At 38.9% G+C, this 11658-nt stretch overlaps 1 protein-coding gene across 1 annotated transcript in view; it reads right to left on the reverse strand.

Moving 5' to 3' along the window:
* LOC133635727 (beta-1,4-galactosyltransferase 3-like) overlaps positions 1–10996 on the reverse strand; it is a 40951-nt gene extending 29955 nt beyond the window's left edge. Inside the window, exon 1 of the mRNA XM_062028975.1 lies at positions 10845–10996. The gene's annotated coding sequence lies outside the window, so the exon portion shown is untranslated. The remainder of the gene's footprint in view (positions 1–10844) is intronic.
* Positions 10997–11658: the final 662 nt, after the last annotated feature.

The raw sequence follows: 11658 nt of genomic DNA on the forward strand, positions 1-11658 counted from the left end.
TTGTGGAAATAAACCGAGAAGTTGGTCAACGTTGACATCCAACTTAAGACCCGGCCGGAGATGGTGACAGACACAAAACACACTTTTTTTTAACCCTTCATCTAAAAACGGGAAGATATAAACATTGAGAGCAGACATTGTACAGTAAGTGATTGTTTTATTATGTTGATAGTTTGTATATTATAATATTTAAAACTTTTACCTATTTGTTAAAAGAGAAAGTAATTATAATTTGAAAATAACTGAGATCTTTACTAAATAAAGATAAAGAACAGGGTAAAAATAAAATAAAACAAACATCTTGTTTAGCACTTAGCAATACTGCTACATGATGCTTAGTGTTTCACTAAAGCTGCATCTGTTTAGCACACAGCTTCTAAAACTTGTAGCTCATCCTCCTTATATTCAGACTCAAAAATAGAAGTTTCTGGCGGAAGAGAGCAACTCCTATTGATTCCATTGTGATCTAAATCGGCTAGCGTTCATTTAAGTGAGTTACATGAGGGTTGTGAATGATATGCAAAATGGCAAAAAAGGGCAGTTCCCCTTTAACAGATAGGACCATGTCCTACTGATACTTTAAAAACTCATACTTTCTATGCCGGTTGGCTGTTTGTCAACACACAAACATACTTTTGTCCTTGAACACTCACACTTTTGAAAACGCTGGCCAAGGTAACATTTTTAAAAGGATTCGTCTTCAAGTGTGCGTGGACGTGTTGAGCGTAGAGTTACGGCTTGTCCTCGTCTGATGACGTCGCCATACATCAGTGCTATTCAACTGGCGGCACAGGGCCCAAATCCGTCCCGGGAATGACACCATAGCGCCCTACCGAGTTCAGTTTAAAACTTGGGAGATAAGTATTTTTCCAGAAAATTCCTTAAAAGCTCCTGTTGTAGAGAGGAACTTGGGCCATTGTGGATACATTGGCAGATCCTTGCGTTGACATTTTAACCTTGCCGACCTAGTTCCCTAACTTTTGATTAAGGATTATAACGATAACCACGTTTGGTAATACCTTTTTAAAAAAAAGTTATTGAAAAACCAAGATGTTTGATGAACCAAAAGACTTGACTGGCACCAGCTGGCTATCTTATATGCTAATATGAAAACAGACATTAAAATCCAGGGTAGTATACTACTGGCGGCAAGGGTGTGGCTAGGGCGCGGCCTATATGATGTTGTCATTGAATAAATTGCATGATTGACGATGATGCACACATGTTCATTAAAATGGCAAAAAATGCATACATTTATTAAACAACAAATCTGTTGCTAGTCGTGTGAATTATGTAGTAAACAGTTGCCTGGTCCTCCACAGAGAAAATTGGTTGGCAACTGCATAGTCTAGTTGTGTTAATCCAATTTTTAAAAAGCCAAACACGATCAAATTAAGTTATGTCCATGTGTTGTAGAAAGCTTATTCCGAGACAATTTTTTTGGAGAAATCAGACTAATTTAGTGCAGGGAAACATACTGACTGTAGACAAAGAAGAAAGAAGCAGTAATGGAAAAATACAACAGTAAACTAGGTTTCCAGTCTGTGCGAAACACTAAAGGGTAAGTCTATACTACATTTATAGCAGTAACAATAAACAGTGTTTCCCACACATTCATTTATTTGTGGCGGCCCGCCACGAAAGAATTACGTCCGCCACAAATTAAAAAAAATAAAAAAATAAATAATCTTTTTTTTTTGTCCTCTCCAGCTTCTCAGGCAAATCATATAGTTGATGTAGATGCCCATATCGGCTGTTCAGATTTACTTTACAAAAGAGAAGTGTAGGATACTTCTCTTGTTGCCTTATTTGTATTTGACTTTATTAAATGTATTTATATTAGAAACACAACATGTGTATAAAACAAAGGGTGCAAAGTCTGCAGGCAGTAGGAAACACTGTGTAGGGAGTAAAACTGATGGCAGTCTAAAGTTCAAGATTTTTGGAGCTCTTTGTTCGGTGGATCAGATGTTTGATGAAGCTCTGTGTCTATCTACCACCACTACTGTTTTCTGTTTATTTGTTACTGACTGTGGCAGGACATCTCTGCCTCTGTTTCACTTTATGTTGCTGGTAAATAATATGGTTGTAGTAGTAGGCTAAAGTTAAATTATTTAGCATGCACTAATTAAAGGGGCAGAGCTTTATGAGACATTTTAGCTTTTGTATTTTATAAGATACATTTTTTGTAAGGACCACAATTAAAAAATATATTTCAGTGAATAACTTATTGTTCAAATCTGTATATAAATATGTACATAAAGTGTTGTAATTATATTGTAAAACGGATGGATGGATGGATGGATGGATGGATGGATGGACGTTTAAAACAAAACTGTTATTAATTAGTAAGTATACATTTTTTGAGCCTTTTTAGAGAAAATCATATAATTGTAGTACATTATGCAAATTACTTGATGATGTCATGGTGACCACGCCCATAGCCACAGGTATCTTGGCAGTTTGTGGGAAACACTGATAAAGGTGTTCCAATCAACTCTGCTAATAAAAGGTGCGGCTTGGTCACGGACTACGAAAGAAGGATATTGAAAAAATATACTTGGACAAAGCAACACCTGCCCTATAGACACAACAAAGTTAGAGTCAAATTAACATTCAGCGTGTGTGTGCGAGCAGGCCAGTGGAATAACGTGCAAACATGGCCAAGGGGTGAAGTGGCAACCGAGCAAAACAACGGGTGCCAGCGTTCCTGCCATGGCAACCCATCCTGAGCTAAGCCCATTCATTATGGCTGTAGCTGGTACATGTCTCCCAGGCGCTCCTCCCACCCCCCATCCCAAGGGTCCAATCCGCCGGGACGGACTGCACACCCTTCTTTTTTTACACCTTCTCTGCCCGGCCGGTTTGACAGCAAAGTGTGCCATCGGGGAAAAGAGACACGTATCCTCTTGCACAAGAAGTGCTGCGGCTTGCAGAGCTAACGACCATAACCATGGAGATGAAGAATGACTCAGGGAGGCCGCAGGGACGACAGCAAAAACACACAGCAGAACAAACACAAAGACCTCCACCGAGGTCTTTGGGATCTGAATCGCTAAAAGACATCCTTCAAATGCTGAATTGATCAAAGTCCAGACTAAGGCTATGTCTACACTAAGCTGGATAACCCCTTAAACGCATAATGATTTAGCCTAAGCCCCGTTTCAGCCACACTAAACTATCGTTTAAGGTCCCCCTCCTCAGACAATTTTTTACACGGATAAATGCGCCGTGTATTTCTTGAACCTCTGGCTTTTAGCTTTGTATGGACTCATTGATCGTTTACAAACTGAGTTCGGAGAGAAAGTGACGTCGGAAAGAACGCGCCACAGCCAGCTTCATAATAAAGCGGTTTCGTAACTCGGAGCTAACCATTGGAAATATGGAGGCGAGTCATCCAGACATGCCGTGTTTCTCCTTCCGTCTATACAGACACTTGTGGAAATCACACATGAATATATTGAGAAAGCGATTGCAGCTATTTCGGATACAACACATCACAGACGGCAAGAAAACTTTCGAATGTCCGGGTCAGCTGTGAATCTACTTTCCGCAAAACTTTGTCTATTTGTCGAAGGAGAGTCAACAAGAATGCGGGCTCCCGTGGATGTGATAAAAAAGATAGCGAGTGCTTTGTATTACCTGGCCGTCAAGGGAAGACTACGGAAAACAGCGAATACTTTTGGACTGGCAAAGCAGACTGTATCAGTTATTGTCCGCCATGTATGTCGCGGACTCAACATTTAGGTCCAGAGTTTATAAAGTCACCAAAAACAAATGGCCAATGAAGGTGAAGGCAAAAGAGTGAGGTGTGTCCTGACTAGATATCTAGATCCCGAGATTGATTGTTGTAAAATGTTGTATGTCACATTGTGTACTTTCACGTGTTTATTAAAGATTTTAATAATTTATGATGGCTCAGGTGTGATTCACTACAATAGCACACTGGATTCCAGTTAATTGAAATACCACAACACTGGAAATTGTTAAATTTAAGAACTTTCACACAAAGCAAGACGGGAGGTGACTATGACGTGCGCATTTTCCGCGCATGCGTACCAGGTCGCGTTGCACCGGCAGACGGAGAGAGGAGGGGGTCTTAAATGACCATTGTGTGTGTGGACAAGGATAAGGTTAGGTGGGATTTAGCCTGGATAACCTTAGTGTAGAAATGGCCTTAAACTACATTTTACGAAAAAAAAGGGACCTGCAGATGTGCGGCAAGGACACAAACAACTTCCCTGAACTAGTGCTGTGCGATATGGACAAAAATATACAACCCCTGGCAGACATTATCAGCAGTCGTGGAGGATGTCCATTCAGTTTAATTTTGTTAAAAATAACATAACTGACAAAATCATTTCAAATGACAACTTTCTGGCTGGAATTGTGGTTCGTCAGCAACAGTTACATTAGCAGAATGAACAATGTATGGACTCACTCCATTCTGAGGAAGAAATCATGCAATCATGAAGAAACAAACAGAAACAACACTCCAACACATCAGTAGTGCTTAGTTGCACCACCCCTGGCTTTAACAACAACTTGCAGTCTCTGAGGCATGACGAGTGAAACGGTAGTCTTCATCAATCTTGCTCCAACTTTCTCCGATTGCTGTTGTCAGACCAGGCCATGACATTGACTTCATGTATAAAGTAAAATGCATTATCATTTTGAAAAATTATTGTAAATAAATTGTATCAGACTTAGTTTGCCTTGATTCACCGCCTCTGAAATAACTTGTACTAAAAACTAAGGCTGCAGCTAACGATTATTTTTCTATCGATTAATCTATAGATTATTTTTTTCGATTAATCTATAGATTATTTTTTCGATTCATCTATAGATTATTTTTCCTTTTACCGATTATTTTTTATTTTATTTTATTTAAAATGAAGATGAAAAAATAAAAGTAGGCCAGTTTTTTTCAAAAGGCATGGCTTTAATTTACAAAAAAAAAAAAGGATGGCCACTCAGTCAACATTGACAACAACATGACAAAATATTCTGTAACAATGTAAACATTTAAAACTTTTAACATTTAACAAAATTAAAAGTAGCTTATTTGCTTTTTAATGTGCAAATATAAAAGTAAACATCCAGTGCAAATCTTAATATTCTGCAATAGTATAAGCATTTCAAAAGTAAAAGTATTGCTTATTTTGCTTTAAAATGTGCAAAAATAAAGATACCGTATTTCCTTGAATTGGCGCAGGGAATATAGTATTCGCACGTCTAGAATTACTGCCGGGTCAAACTCGTTTCTCAAAATAATTAACGCATGCTTGGCCTTATCGCCGGTTTATTATTGAAGCCGGATCAAATTCGTTTTGCAAAATATTAATTTTATTATCGCATGTCTATAATTTTCACCGGGTCAAACTCGTTTCGCAAAATATTTAGCATATGGCTAGAACTTCCACCGGGTCAAATTCGTTACGTCACGAGTGACGCATCTGTCCTCATCTTCAAAATGGAGGAAGCTGATTTCAGTAATTTACAATCGCACAAAGGAAAAAAGATAAAGAGCTATTCAGTAGGATTTAAGGTCCAAGCTATTGAATACCGGCACAGTATGTTAAAGAGAACAATAAGCATCTATGTTTTATTAATATACCGTAGCTGCGTGTGTGAAATACTGTATAAGTCATTAAATGACTCCCGCCTCCTGGTGGTAGAGGGCGCTGCCGCGCTAGTGATCCTTCTTGCGACTTCCGGTACTGCAGAAGAAGTGAACACACCAGCAAGAGATATATTTTTTTTAACAAGGAGGATTACATACTGGTATCTAAAATAAAACAGTTTTCTAAACTGGACTTTCAATGGAAGCAGGAGGTAATAATTAAAGGAATATCTCCATCGAGACAGAGACTTTTAAAACGGAAAAAAGAAAATAATGAAGACTTCTATAAACAAGTTATCGATGCTTTTGGTCAGAAGGAGCTGCAAATGGACTCCATTTATAAGTACAGGTAAGACCATAATAACGTTTTTTTTAATTAAATGTGCTTTTCATGATGGTATGCTTACATCACACTCAAAGCGCACGCCTAAATTTTATGGATTCCTTTTGGTAAATGCCGGAGTGAGAAGAGGTTTTAAAATAATTACCGCATGCACGGCCATCCCGCCGGTTTCCGGTAAACGCAGGAGTGACAGGAGGTTTTAAATTAATTAACGCCCCTGCGGCTATTCAAGGAAATACGGTAAACATCCAATACAAAAAAGTGCAAAACGAAATATTCTGTAACAACAGTGTAAACATTTCAACAAAAGTGAAAGTATTGCTTATTTGCTAAAATGTGCAAAAATAAAGATAAACATCCAATACAAAAAAGTGCCAATCTAAATATTCTGGAGCACTGTAAACATTAAGTATTGCTTTTAAAATGTGCAAAATAAACATCCAGTCCAACACAGTACACAATAACCAATTCTACTCATTCCAGTGAGTGACTAACAGTTGTAATGAAGAAAGGTTAGCATGTCTACTTGCTTTGCTTCTTTTCTTGTTTACAATATTCCCAGCAGCTGAAAATAGGCGCTCAGAAGGGGTCGATGTGGCTGGAACTGAGAGGTAATTAGCCTTCACCTCAAACCAGGACTGCGAGCGAGCTGAGCTGCAGTTTAAGTTTCTAGTAGGTCAACGGGCTCATAGTGATGTTACTAGTAGTTGACTGGGAGGTGTTTATTATCATTTGGGGAGAGTCCGCTGCCTGATGCTCACCTGCTAAACACCTATCTGCTCGACGCTGAAGCGCTGACTACATGCGCTATGAATACGCACTGCTGATTGGCTGATAATGCTTCGTGTGTACCAATCAGATGGTTGTATGGGTGGGACAATGCTGCGTGCTGAGACAGAGGCAGAGGAGCGAAGCAGCTTGTTAAGACTTTAGCAGCTAAAGTTAGCTTTAGCTTAGAAACTCGTTCGGTACACCCCTGTACCGAACCGAAAGCCCCGTACCGAAACGGTTCAATACAAAACACATACCGTTACACCCCTAGCAGATACAAATGACACATTCATGTTTTTGTGTAATGATGACAACGTATGCTAACGCGGACGATTGACTAGTTGATGGTTGATGGTTTTCTTTTCAAATGTTCGTTCATAGCCGTTGTGCTGCTATGATAGGCCATTTCCGCTCGACACAGTGTGCATACAACAACATTAGGCTGTGTATTGAAATACTCCCACACTTTTGACGACTTTTGGCGTGCGTTTTTCCCCTCGCTCGCACAGTCTGCTTTGCGCTCCGCCATGACGGTAGTGTGACGTAAATATGCGACGCGTCGACGCACAAAAACGGCGTCGACGTATTTACGTAACCGATGACGTCGACTACGTCGACGCGTCGTTTCAGCCTTACTAAAAACCCTCCAGACACAAGCCAAAAAACAATAGAGGAAAAAGGTTTCTCTTTACACTCCCACAAAACGTACCGAAGAAGCAAAACTGTGGCCATAATACCGAAGTACGGACCGTAGCGTTGCACATCTAGTGAACACAATCATAAATACAAAATTACAGTTGTCAGATGTTAGCCAATATTATCTTGATCAAATGTGGTGGAAATGTCTGTTACAAGATACTGCAGTAGTAAACAGTAGGGATGCAATGGTACGCGGTGTAATTCTGCACAGGAAAATGTTCCTTTAATAAAAAACTACGATATTAATCAAGATCGGATGACATGCAAAAAGTTTTTTTTTTTTTTTTGCCATATCGCCCAGCCCTACTTGACATGCAGCCCTATATCATCACTGACTGTGGAAATGTGCATGTTTTCTTCAGGCAGTCGTCTTCATAAATCTCATTGGAACGCCACCAAACAAAAGCTCCAGCATCATTACCTTGTCCAATGCAGGGTCAGATTCATCATTCATCCAGTCATACATTGCTTTACCTTAGCCCACTGGAACCTTGTTTTTTTATATTTACATGTTTATGACCGCTTTTCTTTTGCTTTTCTGTATTTAAACCGCATTTGCTTTAGCCATTTTTTTTAGACGGTGACTCCAGTTTTTGTCCATTTGTTTTGCTGACCAACACCTTTTTAATGCATTCTGATTTGTATACTACGGCAAGTATGTTGCAAAATTAGTTATATAACACAGAAATATTTTGTACACGTTCATTAACATACATTAATTGTTTCTAATCTGTGCCTGTAACTCAACAGTAAAACGGCTGATCAAACAAAACATAAGTCATTGTCATGGACCCACTAGCTGCGGAAGCTAGCTCTCCAATCAGCTAAACAGACTCAATAACTCCACAGTGACGTTTTGGTGAATTTACTGACGAATTTGTGAAACTGAAACAACACAAAAAGAATGCCATTGTAAGTTAATAAGTACCATATGTCCCGGCAAGAAATCTGCGTTCAAAGAACTCCGGCTTATTAGTGATTCCCAGAGCCCAAAAAAAGTCTGCGGGCTATAAAGCGTTTTCTATTCGGGCTCCAGTACTCTGGAATGCCCTCCCTGTAACAGTTAGAGATGCTACCTCAGTAGAAGCATTTAAGTCCCATCTTAAAACTCATTTGTACACTCTAGCCTTTAAATAGACCCCCTTTTTAGACCAATTGATCTGCCGTTTCTTTTATTTTCTGCCCCCTCTTCCTTGTGGAAGGGGGGGCACAGGTCCGGTGGCCATGGATGAAGTGCTGGCTGTCCAGAGTCGGGACCCGGGGTGGACCGCTCGCCTGTGCATCGGTTGGGGACATCTCTGCGCTGCTGACCCGTCTCCGCTCGGGATGGTCTCCTGCTGGCCCCACTATGGACTGGACTCTCACTACAGTGTTTCCCACACATTCATTTATTTGTGGCGGCCCGCCACGAAAGAATTACGTCCGCCACAAAAAAAAAAATTAAAAAAATTTAATTTTTTTTTTTTTTGTCCTTTCAAGCTTCACAGGCAAATCATATAGTTGATGTAGATGCCCATATCGGCTGTTCAGATTTACTTTACAAAAGAGAAGTGTAAGATACTTCTCTTGTTGCCTTATTTGTATTTGACTTTATTAAATGTATTTATATTAGAAACACAACATGTGTATATAACAAAGGGTGCAAAGTCTGCAGGCAGTAGGAAACACATGGTTAAGTGTAGGGAGTAAAACTGATGGCAGTCTAAAGTTCAAGATTTTTGGAGCTCTTTGTTCAGTGGATCAGATCTATCTACCACCACTACTGTTTATTTGTTACTGACTGTGGCAGGACACCTCTGCCTCTGTTTCACTTTATGTTGCTGGTAAATAATATGGTTGTAGTAGTAGGCTAAAGTTAAATTATTTAGTATGCACTAATTAAAGGGGCAGAGCTTTATGAGACATTTTAGCTTTTATATTTTATAAGATATATTTTTTGTAAGAACCACAATTAATAAATATTTTTCGGTGAATAACTTATTGTTCAAATCTGTATATAAATATGTACATAAAGTGTTGTAATTATATTGTAAAATGGATGGATGGATGATTGGACGTTTAAAACAAAACTGTTATTATTAATGAGTAAGTATACATTTTTTGAGCCTTTTTAGAGAAAATCATATCATTGTAGTAAATTATGCAAATTACTCGATGTCATGGTGACCACGCCCATAGCCACGCCCCCACCACCACAGGTATCATGGCAGTTTATGGGAAACACTGCACTATCATGTTAGATCCACTATGGACTGGACTTTGACAATATTATGCTAGACCCACTCGACGTCCATTGCATCCGGTCTCCCCTAGAGGGTGGGGGGTCACCCACATCTGCGGTCCTCTCCAAGGTTTCTCATAGTCATTCACATTGACATCCCACTGGGTTGTGAGCTTTTCCTTGCCCTTATGTGGGCTCTGTACCGAGGCTTGTGCAGCCCTTTGAGACACTTGTGATTTAGGGCTATATAAATAAACATTGATTGATTTATTGATCGGCAATAATGTGTAGGTCACAGCCAAGGATGGAGTATGGCTGCTTTGGTATTATCAGTTCCGGTCTCTGGCCTGCTAACCCTCACCCCAACAGATGGTGGTTTGGTATGTTGTTTGTCTTTAGGCATTGCAATCGCATGTGCGCAATATGTATTATTGCTTGTTCTTTGGGTTTTTCTTTGTAGCTGTATGTAGAAATGGCTCCACTGAAGTGGCAGCTGGCTGCACCAGGGTCTGTGCTCTTTTGAAGTCGATAATGTCATTTGGTGGGTTTTTTTTATATATCTGTTACACAGTTTCACGTAAACACCTTTTATCATTCCAACTCCAAAAGTTTTACAACACTTCCCTAAAAAAAACAAAAAAAAAACACTTAACATACTTTTGACATCCATTAAGTCAAACAAGTAAAGCAGGAATTGGAAGAAGAAAGTTTGGCGAATATCTTTGTGATCTACGAATCACAAAGATTCGTAGATTCGAGTTTGGCGAAGATCTTTGTGAAATACGAAGATCACAAAAGTTATTTTACAAGAAGTTTAAAAAAAATGAAATAAATACCAAACTAACACTTTAACAACATTTAGATCGTTAATATTTTTAACATTAACTTGCGTGTTTGTTTTTTTATCAGTCACACAAAGGAGCATGAGACAGTGTTATAACTGGTTAATGTAGGAAAAGAGAAGGAGCACAATATTATCTAATATATTAACATAGAGGGTCAACATTAGTGGAAGCAGAAGCAGCGTAAAAAAAAGAGCAGAAGAAGCCCGTTTTAGTGTCCACCGACACAAGCGCTCTCGTCGGCCAAGCTGCTGCGAATCAACCCGCATTAGCATTAGCAGTAGCAGTAGCATTAGCCCGCTAAACTAACGCCTGTTTGGCGTTAATTCACTTTTCAGTGCTTACCTTCATATAGGTGGTTTAATCGTCAGGCAAGCCCATTTCGAGTCGCTGGTGAACATTTCCTAAAAGGACGAGCCTGCTGCGTACAAGAGAAATGTTTGGAAGTTGAACGCTGGGGGAAAAAAAAGTGTAGAACTCCCTGGGACTCAACAAAGATGACGTCATCGTTTTTGCTGTCGCTTGCTTCTTCCCTTTTTATACTATTGAAAAAAAACCATAAAAGAGTGGGGGGGCGGGGGGGGCGGGGGGGGGGGGACGAAATGTAACGAAAAAAGTTGCAATGTTGACTTTAATAATGTTTTCTTTAAAACTGTCACTGCTCAAAAAATAATGACTCAAAATATTGTTAGGAATATTTATTGAAGGCTCCGATTATATCACATCAAATATTCCATTTTGAAATATTTTGAAGGGAAAATATTGCATATATTTTGTGTGTTTGTCATAAAAAATTAAATAAAAACTTCTATGACGAAAAGGGCTTTAAAAAAAACAAAAACATTTTAATAATAAAATAAAATAAAAATAATGGATGACTTATTTTTAACACTTATGAATGGGGCTCTTTTGAATACACAAGAATTAAAAAAAACAACTGTTGTTGCTCAAAACATAATAATGAATCAAAATCAGTGTTGTAATGAGTTTTTGACATATTTAAGGCTCCAATTATTTCACATTCACATATTCACATTAAAAATGCCACTTTGAAATATTTGGCAGGGGGTGGGATATTACATATTTTGTGTGTTTGCCATAATGAACAAAGTTTTAATGACAAAAAGGGCTGTCAAAGGGAAACTGCACATTTTTCGTT

The sequence above is a fragment of the Entelurus aequoreus genome, linkage group LG20 (genome assembly GCF_033978785.1).
Source record: "Entelurus aequoreus isolate RoL-2023_Sb linkage group LG20, RoL_Eaeq_v1.1, whole genome shotgun sequence".
In the NCBI taxonomy this organism is placed as follows: Eukaryota; Metazoa; Chordata; class Actinopteri; order Syngnathiformes; family Syngnathidae; genus Entelurus; species Entelurus aequoreus.